Consider the following 18,687-nt stretch of genomic DNA (forward strand, 5'->3'; position numbering starts at 1 on the left):
CTGGAATTCGAAAGAGTTAAGAAAAATAACAAAAGTGTATTTTTCGTGGCCAAGATACGCAGGTAAATTTATCATTATCATCATAGGGTAAACATTGGTTCAGTGTGGCCAACTTCCAAGATAGACAGGTGGCCAACTTATAGAGTAGTAAGTAACGAATATCTTATGAGAAAATGCAGGTTCAAGACGAACTAGGCCAAGATAAGCAGGTGGCCAAGTTGACAGGTTTCACTGTAGTTAGTTTGGAAAATGTGAGAACGAGTCTATATGAGACGTGTGGCTACATGCTTATCTGCATCCTAACTAGGGCTGTGCGATATTTCGATATATTGATCCATCCATAAGATATTTTCGAATATTTAAACATCAATACCGAAATATTTACGAATCGATGTTTTCGGTATTTCATATTTTCAATATTCAATGTTTTCGATTTTTTTTTTTTTTTTTTTGATATTTCAATATCTTTCCATATTTCTGTTTTTCGTTTTTCTTATAACATGTTTGATGTTACCATATAGATAGTCTACCACTGATGGAATAGGTCACGAATTTCGTGTAACATGACTCGGAAGACACACTGCAATCAGACCCAGAAAGACCCATGACTGAGAAACCACAACCAATCATCCGGAGTGACCCGATGATTCGATAGAACCCAGAGATGGAACGTTGTCATATACATGAGAAGTGTGTGTGAGGCTACTGATGCAGTTCTAACAAATCTGATTCTCTCCTCTCTTATCGCCTTTTCACTAAATATAATTTTATTTTTCGCTTGTTTGCTTCCTTGTGTCAAGCGTTGCACTGAAAGATAACTACAATGCTTATAAGGGTACCAACATTGAAAATCGCAAAGAAAAGTCACATGTTTCTCTTATGAGAGATCGTTAATGATTAATCGACCTGTAAAGCTTCTTGTTTAGAACATAAAAAATACCGCTGAGGTTAATCAGTTTTTGTTAATTCTTTTTTTTTTTTTTTTGTATAGGCTATAATCAAAAACCACATGCTTGAAGACGAATAAACATGAAATTATATTTGAAATATTCAAAACATGGTATATTGATTAAGAAATGACACATCAAGAATCGGGCAAATGAATGTTCTAGCCCAAGCAGTGAACATCATTAATGAAGTATAAATAAAATTTTTGCAGTAATTCTGCAGAGCTATTTCGGTTGATTCTCAGTCACCAGGTGTATCCGAGTTTCCGGATATGATTGGGTCTCCGGGTTCGTTCAGTCACCGAATCAGACCGAGTCTGAGAAGCGAACCCGGACGACTCAGACAAAAGTCGAGACCCAAGTGGCCCATGTCCCATTCCATCACTGCTATATGCATAATCGAACAGTCCGATTTCTCAGTAATGCTTTAATTCAACGTTTGGTTGCTTTCTGGATAATTTTTACTTTCCAGTAACGATAAGAGAAGAAAACATGGTGAGTGTAATGGAAGTAAATGATCATGATAGAATTGGCGGAATGAGAATGCTTTTGGAAATGGAAAAGCCCCGAGAAAAATGCGGCTACAGTGTTTTCCACCACAAATTTGCGTTGGCGGGATCAAACCAGGGATGCCTGACACTAGAGGTGAGCGCTCTACCAGTGACCCATCGTATCGTCCTCCAAGCGACAAAGATTGATTGAAATTGGAGGTGATTACTTATCTTATTAAAATTTTATGATCTCAGTCTCTAAGCGTCTATATAGCTGGGAAAGTGTACAGATTCTTATACGAACAATACTCGAACAAAGAAAGGGCTTGGAAATTCAAAAGGGGAGAAGAGTAAAACATTTATTTTAGTTTGTCTTTTGATAGTAAATGCACAAATTTGTCATGTGTCCTCAAACGAGCACATACAGCGCACAAAGGGACTACGATAAAAAAGAGCCGATTAAAAAAAAAAAAAGTTGATGAGGCTAAGTGCACTTCGAGAAATAAATGCATTTCATTCATTGTTAATTGCGAGTAATCTTGGGAAGATTAATAAATTAACTGATGAGGCTTTTGAATACAAATAATCGTGTTTGAGGAAATTTCAGAAATATAATTAATAACTTTTTTAATTAAAGATAACAAGCAAGTGTAAACAATCCTTGGTTTAGTTTTATGTATTTATTTAGTTAAATATTTTTACATAATTTCATAAGATCAGTATAGTGGTGTAAAGACAAAATAACTCTAAGGTTTTTTTGCTGTCAGCGGTGAGCGGTTTATCCAATCTAATCCAGTCCATTTACATGAGTTTTATGGATGCAGTAATAAGACATTGAAACAATATTGTTTCCCCTCAATAACACGCGGCGAGTTGTCATAGCATGTAGCTGCATTTGCTCGCTTGAAAACCGTATTGATTGTATTTATCAAATTTGAAACTAAAGTTTTCTAATCGCAGTTTCAGAGTTACATAATTATTCTAAATTGTTCATAAATGTTCCTGAGAAACCTTTGAGTGGTTGGTATTTGTTTCCGCATATAATGTGTAACAGAAAGATGTGTGTGATTGTATAGTTAGTTACATTGTGTGTGTGTGTGTGTGTGTGTGTGTGTTTGGTGTTTAGAGAGAAACTCACAAGACGGTCGTGTCCAGTGTCTTCAGAAGGATGTTATCCCTCCCCTCAAGGACAGTGAAACGAATTGGAGGGAGAAACGAAATTGGACACTTGGAAAGAAAACAGATGTGAAAGAAAGCGGGGGAAAACTGTGGGTTCGATTAAACTGAATATGTCCATTATTATAATAGCCAGAATAAACAAAACATTTTGCATAAATTAAGTTGGTTCACAACAATGGTTGGTTTACAAACTTACAACAATGGAAAGAATAAATTGTAGTAAAATTTCCATTTAAAAACTCATAGAACACTTGGTCCTGTACTAAATGACAGAATTTCAGAGACTTAGAACAACCGATGACGCGAGAGGTATCTAATTCCTCTACAACAATTAAAAGCTTACAACAATGGAAAGAACAAAATATCGAAAAATGATTACCTTATGAATCATACACTACATTACGATATAACAAATGCCGAAATTTCAGAATCTTAGAATAAACGATAACGGGAAAAGCATTGGATTCCTTCAACAATCAAAAGCTTACAACAATGGAAAGAACAAAATGCTGTAAAATTTTCGCCTTGAGGTTCATATATTACTTCATTGTGTACTCAGTGACAGAATTTCATTGTCCTTGTGCAAACAATAACGGGAAAGGGATCAGATTTCTCCACAACAATTAAAAGGTTACAACAATGGGAACGAAAATACATAATAAAATTTTCGCCTTCATATTCATACATTACTACATTCTTTGCTAAATGCCAGAATTTCAAAGTCCTAGAACAAGCAGTAACTCGAGAAGCATTGGATTACTCTCCAACAATTAAAAGTTTACAACAATGGAAAGAACAAAATTAAAAAAAAAAATGTCAACTTGTGATTCATACATTACATCACGCTATACTAAATGCCAGAATTTCAGTGTCCTAGAACAAATGATAACGGGAGAAATAAAGGATTTCTCTGCAACAATTAAAAGCTTGCAACAATGGAAAGAACAAAATGTCGAAAAATTGTCACCTTGGAACCTATAGACTACATCATGCTGTACTAAATACCAAAATTCCAGAGTCCTAGAACAAATGGTAAGGGGAGAGGCATTGAATTTCTCTGCAACAATTAGTTGAACTCAACAATGAACGAGTCAACAATTCGAAAATCTGCACGGAACAATTGCTGCGTATAGTCATTATCTTCAAACAGACTGACAGTGAAGAACATAGTTCAGTATTTGTAAAAGTTATTAGACATTTTGTGAATATTAATTAACATTGAAAATATAGGGCGATAGTAACGCCATCTCTTATCACAGAAACAAACTTTTTGTGGCTTTAGACCATCCTTAAACAAGTGATGGGGAAACTAGTCCGCGTGCCAGGCGCAACGTGCCTGAAAGTTCTATCCAGTCCTCGACAAAATATGGTGAATGAAGATACTGGCAGTCATTATTCTCTCTTGTTTATCTTCCTGAAAAAAAAAGTTTGCCCGTCATTGTCATAGACCATCAATTATCTCTCTTCCTGCTTAGTCTCATATATTCATTACCATTACAATTATGACGTGATATCTCACGCTTTCTTTCGCTGTTAGTTCACACTCTGCAAACTTCAAAATAATTATAACACTTTCAAACGGACAACTTTGAAAAGGTAAGACAACTTTGAAATTTTAGACAGACAATTCTTTTCTTGTTTAAAATTCCAACGCATTTGGTGTTCGTGTTCGTTCAGAATTCTTCGCTATCATTTACCTTACAGGTATTTTGTATGCATGACAATTCTATTTTCTTCTTGTATGTAACACATTTTACTTTACATTTCAAAATAGTTGTACATCTATTGTCAATCGTTATCCAAGTAGCTACGCAATTGCTTCATAATGTTGGGCCCTCATCAAATATCTTCGCCCTAACTGGATCGCGAATATTATTTGACTACACAGGAGTATAATATTTTATGTATTTGCCTTCTTCATACTGAAGCTGAAGGCGTCGTTTCTATCGAACAAATGTTTGATTATTACTTTTCCTGAAACCACGTATAGTACCTGGCAACATTTAAAAACACAGAAATGTATGTAGATAATACAAGGAAAAATCATTAAGTATCAATCAATGCGTTTTATAGAAGATATGAAGCGTACAGTGTTGTTGATAGTAATATAATTTCTCATGAATACGTCATACAATGCTGGAAAATCATAAATGAATGCATTTTAATGTCTCGTTTTAATGCAAGCACGAGATTCGTTTACAGCTTGGCATTGACATTTGTCATTTTTATCGTCGTCACTTTGTCCTTTCGTCTAGTTTTATATGGAAGCTGTTACGTAACTATTTCCTCACTAGCGTACGTACAGTATATAGTCACTCGTTATTCACACAAGATTAGTTTTCCTTTTTTTTTTTTTTCATTTGTGCCAATTCTGAGTATAGTGAGCTGTTTCTAAGGAATCTTAAAATGGTGATAGATTGCATAGTGGTGGTAGATAAAGCAATAAATCTTCCACTGTTTATTGAAGCAATCAGTGCAGTGGTGGCTTTAGCGGGTAGGCACGGGTCTCCCCAAACATTTTGAAAAAAATATATATATAAACGCTAAAAGATACAATAAAGAGTAAATATATTTTGCACTATTTATATTAATGATAGCTAGTTACTTAACAAATAGCATCATTCACTACTGTAAAAGTAATTTCCTATTGTCATTAATCAGTCAAATGTGTATTCATAAGTGAGGGAGCGGGCCTACCCAAAATTAAAGTCCTAAAGCCACCCCTGAGTCAGTGGCGGATCTAGCACGGGACCAGGAGGCCTAGCCCCCCCCCCAGTTTTTTAGTGAAAAAATAATTTAAGTTATTATTTATATATTTTTGCAAGTGTGTAGTAATCTCGTGATATACCTGCCATACTCTGGATTCTGGCTGCTCCTCAGTTTTCACCCTCTAGATCCGCCTCTGAAAGCAGTTTATAATGTGCTTTTCACAAATTGGTGTCGTTTTGATATTTTTATTGCTGCATATTGTCATTAGACATAAGAATTCATTTAGATTTTTTTTTTAATCGTGTTTGGTGGAACCCAATTGACAGTCCACAGAAAATTTTTATAATATGACTCAGTGCTCCAGCCGAATGTCGATCTACGTGTCGACAGTTCTAGTTGTTACATTTTTTTACGTTTTTAAAAAAAATAGCAATGTATGATGTCCATATATTGATTCAGATAATAAAACCTGTCAGAAAAACATTAAAACTCTAGGAAAAGCGTAAGATATGGAAAACTTTTTAACTTATAGTCGACAGGAATCATACGGTAAAGGATAACGAGAAATGGTTTTCTAATATAGATTCAGCATCCTAACAAATGGTTTCGTCTCCGTCTTTACTTCTCTATTGAAACTGCAAGTAGCAGATATAACGTTGAATCAGGATTATTGCTTAAGAGAACCACATTAGATAATAATAATAATAATAATAATAATAATAATAATAATAATAATAATAATAATAATAATAATAATAATAATAATAATAATAATAATGGGCCACGGTAGCTCAGTTGTAGAGCTTTCACCTCTGGTGCATGGGGTCTCGGATTCGATCCCAGCTCCGCCAAGAAGACTTTGGTGGACAAATACCGTGTGCGTGGGTTTTCTTGGGTTCTTCCGTTTCCTCCCATTTTCTGCATTCCACCATCTCATTTGTTTCTCATCATCACTGTCTCCTTTAGCCTAGCCGGCATAATCGCGGGACTTAAAACTTAAAGATTTCATTTCAATAATAATAATAATAATAATAAAGTTTCGCAGAATTTCATATTGGAAATAGCCATAGCTTCTTTAGGATATCTTTGCTTTAGACATATTGCTCAATATGACAAAATATTTCAAAAGCGCTGACAGTTTTATATTGCAATATGAAAGAGGTGCGTTGTAACATTTCATGTTATTCTCCAGCTTTTCTTTCTTTTCTTCTTCTTCTTCTTCTTTTTTTAATGGCGTAATTGCCTCACATGCTCTGCATTAGATACACTAACGATATTTAAGCGTCCGAACCCTGGTCTTGGGCTCAATCGCGCTTAATAATTGAGCACGAGCGCTGTAGGAAATAGCCTCAATTCGACCAAGCGCAAGTCTCAATGAAGTTAGTGCGCGAGCACTATGGAGGATAGCGAATCCGTATCGAATTCTAGCCCAATAATATTAATGAGCGCGAGATCGAGCGTGTGCGAGTTTGACTCAGATCTAATTGCTTGGTTTAGTGAATTGGAATGTATAGAATGAATTTTCTATTTTAACGCGCCATGATTATGCATCGAGGCTAAGAAAGACAATGATGATTTTTGATAATAACGAATAAAACGGTAGGATGAAGAAAGTAGGAGGAAACGGGAGAACTCATAGAAAACTCACACGCACGGTGTTTGTCTACTATAAAGTTCACTTGATACGACCTGGGATCGAACCAGAGACTACAAGTATGCGTGATTTGTTTATCATCCTCTTCAGCACTGATGCTTTATAAAAGGTGGACCTACATCTTAACGTGGGATCCGAACCACTCGAGCAATGACCGGATGATCCGCCGTCTTTGAGCTTGAGCTAAGAGCCGGAATGGGTCTATATGACAGGTCTTTTGAAAAGTTTCTGCTCCGAAAGGGTGTCATCTCAGTATCATAAGGCAATTGGAGAGAAACTTGAATTTAAAAACCCGAATAAAGGCGATGTGAATCCACGGAAAAGCAGTAAGACAGCAACAACCCTCCATGGCAGAGAACTTAGTTCTAGTTTAGTTTCCAAATTGGTTATTGTTGTTGTCCTATTTAATTGCTAAAACTAAAAATTAAATTCCCCGGCGAAAGATATACAGGGTGGCCCAAAAGTAGATATACACCCCCGCATTCATCAAGCATAATATTCTAGCTTGTAGGTTTATTTGCTTCGGGTGTTCCGAGCTTAAGATATAAATAAAAAGACATTAAGAACAAATAATAAAGAAACTAAGGCTACCTGATGGGTAACAATAAGAAATGGTATAAAAACCAATGAGTTAATCAGTACGGAACTGTATACCTACTTTTGGGCCACTCTGTATGGTTAACGTACGCACTTTTGGCGCGAGGGACACAGTTCCGATTCCCCCTCTCCTCTCATCCTCATTAAATATCTAGTTATCAATCAAACAACCCAGTAGCACCTCTTGTGGCTTGAATTTACGTTACGCTGTAGTTCCATGTCTCATATAACCCTGATGAAGGGGATGTTAAACTACAACCTGGGTAACGGAACCGATAGGTGTAAATGGGTTCTATTGGGTTTCGTTTCCCTAAAAAAATATATAATAATAATAATAATAATAATAATAATAATAATAATAATAATAATAATAATAATAATAATAATAATAATAATAATAATAATAATAATAATAAATAAATAAATAAATAAATAAATAAATAAAATTCCAGGGGTTGAACCTAAAAATATTTTGTGATAACATATAGTTTCAGACTCAGTATCAAAACCAATTTTTCGAGAAATTCGGTTTCGGCTATGAAACCGAAATTGATTTTCTGACAAAATCGGCTCCGGTTCTCAACTGACTCCGATATTAATGAGGAAGGGAAATCACAGATGATAGAGACATTTTGCAATAAAACTTACCTTTCGTTGCTGTAAGTGGTTCCCTCATGTCTGTTCACTTCCCAAAGTACACCGAATTAAAACGTTTGTTTAAGTTTCGGGAACATTTTTCTGTAACAACCCTGACTACAACCAACAAAGCAACCAATTGCTGGAATTAGAGTCCATTAAGAGTTACAGCTTTTAATTAAATTAAATCGTTAGTCCTGTGTCCCTTGTTTACGTTTCGTAGTCTACAAAAGACAGATTGCTAGTAAGTGACAAAAATGCAAGGGAGGCCCCAAGGGAGGACCAAGTTGGAAAGCACGTAATTGAAATTTTATCGTAATTGAAATTTTTTACAAGAAATAAGATTTAAACCAGTTAGCAACTAAAAAATGTATGAAAAATTTAATTTATACAGCAGCAGCATACTTCAAACAATGTCTTATCCTGATTGGTCGAGGGGGAGGGAGGTGAAAGTTAGATTTTGTTGTAAATGTAGATAGATATTGCTTCTATAGGGGGTCATAGAAAGAAAATTTACAGAAATGCGTCAAGGATCTAAATAAGCTCCCTAAATAATGAAAGAATAAGCACATATGGTACCCTACAAATTAGTAATCTTTTAATACGAGAAGTATACAAAAAGTAAGTTTCCTTAGGGTGGTAAATAGAAAGAAGATACCATAACCTGGAAACATTTATTGCTACAAATACAGCATAGGTGACACTACTTCTCAATATATTCAGCACCGGATTTCAGACATTTGTCATACCTTGGGATCAACTTATGTATTCCAATGTCGTAACACTCAGCCACCTGATACTGAAACAAGTGTATAAAAACTGTCAGCAATTGTTGATTATTATCAAAAAGCGTTACCGGTCAGGAATGGCGTGAGGTGTAAGAAGACATAAAAAATCCTTCAGAGCTAGATTCGAGCTATAGGGCTACGGCCCCTACGATCTTCTGCAGTTATTCCATTGGAAGATGTTTGACCAGCCCATCGTGTAAGCTACATCTTACTACGAAAGATTTCCATACGTATCTTATTACGCTTTAAGAAATTCCTGTCTGGTAAACATTTTGATGATGAACAATTGTTCCACGCCCAGGCGGCTGTTTTTTACGACATCGATATACAAAAGTTGATCCCACGATATGAAGGCTGTCTGAATTAAAATGGTGAATATGTTGAAATGTAGTGTTATCTGTGCTAAATTTGTTGCAATAAATGTATCGAGGGTGCTGTATCTTCTTTCAGTTTACCGCCCTTAAGAGTCTTCATCCCGGCGAAATTAAAATACCGCTAATTTTATAGTAATTATGTGATATCTTCAAATAGATAAAAGATAATTGAAATATGGAACAAGAGCGCCCTAGACAATATTATTTTGCGTGAGGTACCGTTATCACAAGTCACCAAGTGGCTTTCCGTTTTCAGCTGTTTAGAAACGCGAAAATAAATGCCGATTTTCAAAATGGCTCGAAATCGAAAGCAGATAAGTGAGTCGTGTTAGCGGTTTCTCATATAAAATAATATTGTCTAGGGCGCTCTTGTTCCACATTTCGATTATCTTTTATCTATTTGAAGATATCACATAATTACTGTAAAATTAGCGGTATTTTAATTTCGCCGGGGTGAAGACTTTTAAGGAAAACGTGCTTTCTGGACGTAGCTCGTACTAGTGTGGAGTTGGTAAACGGAACGCGATGAAGTTCAGAATAACTTTCGAGGGCCACGGTCGCTTAGTGGTTTGAGCGCTTACCGCGGGTGGGTGTGGTCCCTGGTTCGATCCCTGTTCAAGTAAGTTTGTGGTAGACAACATCGAGTCGGTGTTTTTCTTTTCAGGATATTCTGGTTTCTTCCTTTGTTATCATTCCACCCATTCTTCCATCGTCATTCGCTTGTCTTAATAATCATCTCCATTTGACTAAAGGGCATTAATCGTGGAACATTAAACTGAAAGATTTCATTTATTTTTCAATTTCATTTCATTTCACGAATAACTTTTAGTATTGTTCTAGAATTCTACTTCATAAGATATTAACGACTTACTAAAACACATTTTTGAAGTTGTAAACTTGGAGAAAATGGGTTCCAGGGATCGAAACGAGGGTGATCTTTCATATCAAAAATGGGAGCTTTATCACTGCGGGTCCGCGCTTCCTATACTTTTTTTTTCAACTTTAAGTTATGTATAGTCACCACATTCGCAGTTGTCGTCATTATGTCTACTTTCCTAAGCTGAAGTTCTCTGTATCTTAATTCAAATATCTCTCCAATTTCGTCACAATGCTGGTTTAACATTGAGCAAAATGTATAATCGACAGTGGGGAACCCAACGAGGTACCAGTGGTATACACAGAATTTCATCAAATGGAAGTTCAAGCATCTAAACTAGGGTGACCAAATCGTCAACTAGAAAAAACGGGACACCTTTTATTTCTGGATAGGTTGCTCTCCTAAATATATTTTTTAGCATCTCCATTCTCTCTCTCTCTCTCTCTCTCTCTCTCTCTCTCTTTGTCTCTCTCACAAAAAAGTGCAAATTTACACTTTTTCTTTTTAAACCTATTGAAAAGGTTGTGGAATTAATTAGATAACAAGTAACTATCAGCAGCTAACAATACATGAAATATTTGAAAACATTACTAAAAATATATGAGCGCTCAAATCTGTCACCCACAGGATTTATAATTACTGTCAGCATCTGATTCCAACTCCTTATATTTGCATTTTCTTACTTTTAAACATTATTTCACTTACAGCTAGTTTTCTTTTTACTTTCACGTTTATAGTTCTGTACCTTTGTTCCCCTTTCGTAATGTATTACACAGCGGCGCAAATCTGTCTTCAACATTGAAGGGGAGGAAGGGGGGTAGGATCGTTCCCACATTTTTTTTTTTTTAAGCGATATTCAACAATGCTGTTGAGAATCAGAAAAGCAGTTGTCTTCAACGTTGGGAGGCGGGAAAATTTGAGGCTTATTCTGGGGGACATCAATTTCATCTCACTTTCCTTTGTGGCAATCGGACGCAAGTCGTCACATTTCTAAAAAAAAAAAAAAAAAATAAAAAATAAAAAATAAAAAAAAAATTAAAAAATCTAATCTAATTATTGGGGTGATAGTCTCCTCCAGTTCCAAGATTGGCGGGGACATAGGCCCTATCCCCTCATCCCCCCGAGTTTTGCGCCAGTGGTGTTACATCTTAATCAAATCACGGAAACACTGTACTGTACTGATGACAGCGCCTCAACCTTCCGCTGCCCGAAGCAGAGAGTAAAAACAGTTTGTTTTTATGAGACTTTCAGCCCCTTGCACTGTTGTCTGCGAAGTGGGAGTCTTAGAGATGGAGGCCTAGGAGGGAAAACAGTGCAGCCACCACATCCAATATCACAAACGTTGTAATGACGTTGCTCAGTAATTAGACATATTCCAATATAATCACATAGCTTAGAAAATAATAATATAAATTAGGAAATTTTAGCGATTCGAAAGAATTTTCGTACCCAATGTATGTAAATACGGGACAGTTTGGCGTCCCGGGAGAATTTTTCGGACAATCCCGTTTTTACGGGACGGTTGGTCACCCTAATCTAAACTCATATCGTTTCAGTGTATGCGTGATTTTTGGATACCTGTCTTAATATTGTAAATGATTATTTTTGAAATTGTCCTATTGATAGTGGGAGTTAAAACTCAGAAATCCCCCCTTTGCGTACCTCACTGTGTTGTATCACACATCACTTATTGGTACTAAACCCTTTCGTATGAAAAGCGTATTCAGAAAAAAAAAAATGGGAAAAGCCGTGCCTGAAAAACACTTATTATTAGCCCTTCTTGATGGTCTAGTGACTAGCGTGTTGGTGCACGAGGCCCCTGATTCGATTCCCGGTGGAAGCCTTGAAATTTGAATGCGTTACGGTGTTTCTGGTTTAACTTTAAACTCTAGCTCCACGTTTAATGTAACTTGCTGAAAAGGGTGCAAAATTCCAATCCAACCAAAAGACCCCTGACACACAAACTTGAGCATACGTAAAATGTCATTTTAGCCAGTGTAAGTTGAAAAGTACAGGGATTGTGACCCATCCGGGTGACATCCAGAAGTCCTAAACGGCAGAAGTCTTAAAAATATAGGCACTAGACCTAACTTTTAGAACTTCTGCAGTTTAGGACTTCTGCCGTTTAGGCCTTGTGCCATTTAGGACTTGTGCCGCGAAATAATTTTTAGGACTTGTGCATTTTAGGTCTAATGCCGTGTGCCTTTTAGGACTTCTGCCGCGTCCCCTAAATATCCCTCTTTCCTAGTTACGATCTTGCTTCTTGTTTTAATTCGAATAATAAAGAAATAAATACGAATAACAAGGGAAAATAAGTAAAGTGCATTGTTAACGTGGTGGGTTTGCTTAGTCTCAGTTTTCTCAATGAAACATTTCATTGAAGAATTTATCAAAAAAGAAAAGGAAAAAGAAGGACGAAACAGAGTTAACTTTGATTTTAGTAGCAATCACTGAATATGATTTCCTCCCTCTTTTCATGCTAATTGCACTGTGCTTGCTATATTCTACTACTTAGTCAGGATGTTTGTTCAGCGAGAGAAATGTTAAAATGCGGTGTTAATCAAAATGAAGTGTTGATGATTAATTGTGGAGTCACTTTATAAAGATTATGCTCCCCTTCCACTCCCCGCCTTCCGTCGTGTGCTTCTGCTGAAGATACTCATCTTTTCCACACGCTTGCACCAAAAGCAACAGAAGAAAAAGCGGAGCCAAACACAGTTGCCAGTTTGTCTCTGGAGATAGCGCAGGAGCCAATTCCTTCAGAGTTTCCAACCGCGCAGAAAGATACTGTAAACCATCAATAAAAGTATAAGAAGGATTGATGCAAAATTAAACAACAAAAAAAAGGAGGAACTTCAGACAATTTCATAAACAACAAACTTCTCAGTGTGTCTTACGCTAATTCTTAATAGTAGACTGTCACGTTAATAATACATGTCGCTACCTGTGCTATCGCTTGCCTGCCTGACACTAATAGATGTCGCTACCTGTGCTATCGCTTGCCTGCCTGACACTAGTAAATGTTGCTGCTGTCGCTTGCCTGCCAGACGCTAATAGATGTCGCTGCCTGTGTTGTCGCTTGCCTACCAGACGCTAATAGATGTTGCTGCCTGTGTTATCGCTTGCCTGCAAGACGTTAATAGATGTCGCTACCTGTGCTATCCCTTGCCTGCCAGACGCTAATTGATGTCACTACCTGTTCTATCGCTTGCCTGCCAGACGCTAATTGATGTCGCTACCTGTGATGTTGCTTGCCTGCCTCATGCTAGTGTGCAGGCAGTTTGCCACTTTAAAACTATTTAACGATTGAATTGCAACTTAAAAACCTGTATTGTTTAAATTAAATTATTTGAAAATATATATTGATCTTTCTTTCAATTCAACGTCCCACGATTAAGCCCGTGGGCGCCACGGTGGCTCAGTGGTAAAGCGTTCACCTCAACTGCATGGGGTCCTTGGTACGATCCCAGCTCGCGCCAAGTGAACTTTGTGGTGAACAAACACCGTGTGCGTGGGTTTTTCTCGGGTTCTCCCGTTTCCTCCCCCTTCATTTCTCATCCTCACCGTCTCCTTTAGCCTAAGCGGCATAAACGTGGGACGTAAAACTTAAAGATTTATAAAGATTAAGCCCGTTAGGCTAAGGGAGACGAATGATTAAGGCAAGCGAATGATGATAGAATAATTGGTGGAATGAGAATATGGGAGGAAACGGGAGTACTCCGAGAGTTGAGTTGATTTTGTTTTTGAGTTTATCATCCCTTTCAGCATCGATGATATATCAGGTGTGTATCGGTCACGAAAGTCATGAAAAAGTCACGAAATCAGAAAATGGTCATGAAAGTCAAGAAAAAGTCACGAAATTTAGCTTTAGGGCACGATTTTTTTAAAAAAATCTGTACAAATATAAGTATAGACTGGAAAATTTTGTTCTATAAAACGTCAAAATTCACCACCAAAAATGTCTATGGTCGGCTTTGGACGCTACTAAATTTCAAGCAAAGCACGCTTCCATCACATGCATAAAAATTCAGCTCAATTCCCACCCAAATTCGCTCTTGAGAATGTTACTAAATTGTATGGTATGGGAAAGAAAAGGTAAGGGAAAAAATCACGAAATTTCATTTTGGAATTTTAGTAGACACCCTATATATGAAACGAGACCTACTGATTAACGTGGAATCCGCCGAACCACATGAGCTTCCGCCGGGAGAGTATCCCGAGGAAACCCACAGAAACAATGTTGTCATCCACAAACTTACGTGGCCAGGGGTCGAACCAGAGACCTCTCACACCACCGATGAGTGCTCTAACGTGTCCGCACAAAATGGACAGTGATTAAACTGGAGGTGAATGTGTTTTGCTGTTTATTGTTGGAAATGAAATGAAATCTTTAAGTTTTACGTCCCACGGTTATGCCGGTTAGGCTAAAGGAGACGGTTATGATGAGTAATGACTGAAATGGTGGAATGAAGAAAGTGGGAGGAAACGGGAGAACCCCGAGAAAACCCACGCACACGGTGTTTGTCCACCACAAAGTTCACTTGGCGAGGGCTGGGATCGAACCCGGGACCCCAAGCACCAGAGGTGAACTCTCTACCACCTAGCCACCGCGGCCCCTGTTTATTGTTGGGATAAGAGCTGTAACCATATCTAAATTTGATTATTAATATTTGTGTAACCGCATGTTGCTTGGTGGGTAAACTAAATATTTTAAAAGATGTAAAGAATTAGAATAATTAACCAATTAATTATAATTAGAGTAATTAAGCACGATTTTAGCTGTAGTATACAGCAGGCCGAAGACTTTGGGCCAACTATTAGTCTAGTTTAATTTACCTTCAATGATTTAATTATTGCATTAATCAGTTTGATTCACAGTATTTTAAAAAATCAAATTCCTCATTCATGTATGATTTTATGTATGTTTTCTGTAATTTATCTATTTACACATTTCTATTACAAATGATGCTGTACATTGTGGGCGGAAAGGGAGTTAAATTCATTCCATTCTCGGCTAACATTAAATGCAAGCAGATTTTTTTTTTTAAATCATAGATCATTTATTTCGTTGGGGCGTTAATTTAGCGTTTTATTCTTTACTGATTTTAACTATGTGTAATGGGGATAATTGGAAAGCTTAAAAGGAAATATGCTCCACATTTCAGAGAAATTATACACAATATTTAATTAAAATTTGAATAATTTTAGTGAAAGTTGTGGAAATAGTTATTTTCAGCCATATTGTTTGAATAAGCAAACAGAAGTTTATCGGAAGTTATCCCCTTTTTACCTGCTTATCCGTGACTGGTTTCATCAGCAAACAATGATTATGATTAAAATGCTGTACGTAAGGTGCAGGCCCGTATCCAAGGGGGGACTAGGGGTGGCCGAGCCCCCTCTAAATATTTACTGCCCCCCTAACTTCTGTCCGGCCCCTTAAATGTTTGGGCTGGCTACCGGACTGGTAAGATGTGTACTGTGTTTTATTAAAATTAAATTATTTTTACGTAGTTCATACAGGAAAATTGTGTATATGTAAAAACTTGCAACATTGGATGAATATTACAATCTCTTGTCCAGTTATTCTTGATAGATTCTAATCCTAAACAATAGGGTTATTTCGAAAAGTTGATTAAAGCCTATTGGAAAGTTTTGTAAAATCGATTAAGTTGTAGGCCCTACCTTTTACGAGAGTTATTGCGAAATAGACAGACGTACAGACGTACATTCAGCGACAAAAGTTCTTTCCCTATGATGAAATTAGGTTCGTAAATCACTTCAGAATGGAAGGTCAATTTGAGTACGATTTTCAATAAATTAAAAAGAATGTATTTTTCCGTATATTCCAGTCATACTACCGTTGTACGTTCCAACCATACCAGAATTATTCCCAAAATAAATTTTACCAAATGGAAAGAACTTTTGTCGCTGACTGTACAAATATCACTTAAGTCGAATGGTGACGCTTGTTTTAACTAGTGCTCTGTTATACACTTCTTCATTATTGAATTCACCATAATTATGATTATACTCCATCCATCACCTTAATTGTTGGCACATATTTAACTCCTATTCACGTTTTCTCCAACTTTTTTTTTCTGAGTATGCACTGCCTAATCTGATGATTCGTTCATATTTTGCAAGGTTCCATCTTGTTTTAACCTATTTTTGTTCAGCTCTGTATCCACAAGATATAACCGTTTTTTTTTTTTTGGTCTTCCTCTTCCTTTTGTACCTTCCACCACAATTCTCTGTGCTCTCTTACCTACATAAACCTTATTTCGTATCATGATGTGACCACACCACTCTAATCGTTCTTGTGCGTCCTTCGAAGAAACTTGTTCTTCGAGGTAGTGTTGTCCACGGGAGGATGTGAGACGAGAAATAAGATTTTCCCGTCCCGTTTTCGTTAATTTTGTAGAAGTCTTGTCTCATCTCGATTCTCGAAAATATTTTATCACCTTGTCTCCAAACTACTTTTTTCGTTTGCAAATTCATGTACAAAATGTACGACCCTTTTCTAATTTCATCTAGAAGTTACTCAAATCCTTCTTCACGAGAAGTTCACGAAGATGCAATATTTAAACCATATTTATTGTTGTAGTATATTGTGCAATAACTTTCGCATCTTTAAATACTAATAGCAGAGACAGCTTGCAAGCCGCTTGCTGTAAGCTTGCATTGCAAGTCGGCCAAGTTTGCATCCAGCTTGATTGGAAAAGCGTGCAAGCAAGTTGGATTCCAGTAACGAAGTTACATTGGGGCAACCTTGCATTCAGTGTTTCATTGAAACTTTAGGCAAGCGTTTTGCGCTGGACGTAAGTCAATAGCCAATGAACGGCCACTGATGCTATGACGCTCTTCGAAGGATTTAAAGCATCGCTTGCAAGTAGAACAAAAGGCAGATTGTATGAAAGCGTTCGTCTCAAGTGCAAGCGTAGAAAGCCAAAATCCAATCACGCGCCAACTGGCCGTAAGCTTTCTTGCTACTTGAGAAACGTTCATAAATGTTCTTCATTTTGTTTCACCTTATCGAGATTTGTGGTTTTGAGTTTAGCGTCCCTTTCAGCAGCGAGGCTATATGAGACGTGGTCCGCCAGTCCGCCACACAGTAAGCTACACACATAGAGCAAGGAGAAGACAGCAAACTTGATATATAAAACAGTAGTGACAGGCAAAGAACTCAGTCCTAAGAGTAAACTACTAAGTTACTTCTGGAATTTTCCCATTGAAATTACTTGTACCATGTGTAAGGTTGTTGATAAAATCTAATGTTATCGAAAGACAGCATCCCTATCGAACTCCCCTTCCAATTGCACTCTCCTCTGTTATTTCTTCCCTTATTCTAACATTTACTGGTGGGTTCATGTGTAAGTTCCTTATGAATCTTTTATGTTTCTATTCCAATCTAACCTTCTTCAGAATTTCCAACAGCAATCCCCAATTCACGTGGTCAAAAGCCTGTTCTAGATCAATAAATACCACATACACCTCTTTCTCGTTTTCTATAAACCTTTCACCGATTACTCTTAATAATCTAATTGCATCTCTTGTGCCCTTACTTCTCCAGAAGCCAAACTGTTCTTCCTCAACTGTTATATTTGTTCTTCCATACAACCTTTTGTTTAGAATTGAAAACAAAATTTTTGCTTCATGAGATATTAAACTAATAGATAATCCTCATATCTCTTTGAGTTCGATTTCGTAGCCATCGGTATCGTGATCGTCGTGAAGAAGTCTTTTGGTCACTCTCCTCTTTCATATACATGTGTATCTTATTGCAAAGTCGGAACAATTCTTTCTTGCCCTTATCTTCCATATTGTTAATGAATTCGATTGGTATATTATCTATCTCGGTTGCCTTTCCATTCCTAATCTCGGATATAGCTTTTTGAAATTCACCTCGAAGAATACTAAACTCTCTATCTTTCTCGCCTACTTCATTTTATACTTCAACATCTAGGCCGTGTGGTCTATCCTTACTTTCATATAAGTCCTCAGCATAATATATGAAATATAAACAAAATTATTCGAGCTGTTTTTTTTCTTTTATTTTTATTTTTAATAGCAGTTATTAATATTCGCTCTTCAGTAAATTACCCTTTACTGGAGAATAGAAAGAAAGTTTCGAATCCCTCATGGAGAGTCTTACAAAAAGAAACCTTGAGCCTTATACTGAGTCGTTTTGACGTATGATTAGCCTCATACTAAATTCCTGACTAATGCACGAAACATGTTAGTCGAACTCTTTAGTATGGCACTAATCACGCGTCAGAACGATTTTACATAAGGCCCCATAAGTTTGGGTACGTTGAACAGTGTGCATACATTGTGAGAACGAACGGACATTCAAAAATACTTTATCGGCTTGTAGGGGGTCATGAAACATGTAAATCCATTGAAATATCGAATTCATTTTTTTAAACCATCACCAT

The 18,687-nt window shown here is 36.8% G+C and overlaps 1 protein-coding gene across 1 annotated transcript in view; it reads left to right on the top strand.

Moving 5' to 3' along the window:
- Positions 1 to 18,687, top strand: part of shn (zinc finger protein schnurri) — a 472,944-nt gene that overhangs the window by 295,827 nt on the left and 158,430 nt on the right. The gene's annotated exons all lie outside the window — the stretch shown is intronic.

This window comes from Thermobia domestica, chromosome 4 (genome assembly GCF_964235325.1).
Source record: "Thermobia domestica chromosome 4, izTheDome1.hap1.1, whole genome shotgun sequence".
Lineage (NCBI taxonomy): Eukaryota > Metazoa > Arthropoda > Insecta > Zygentoma > Lepismatidae > Thermobia > Thermobia domestica.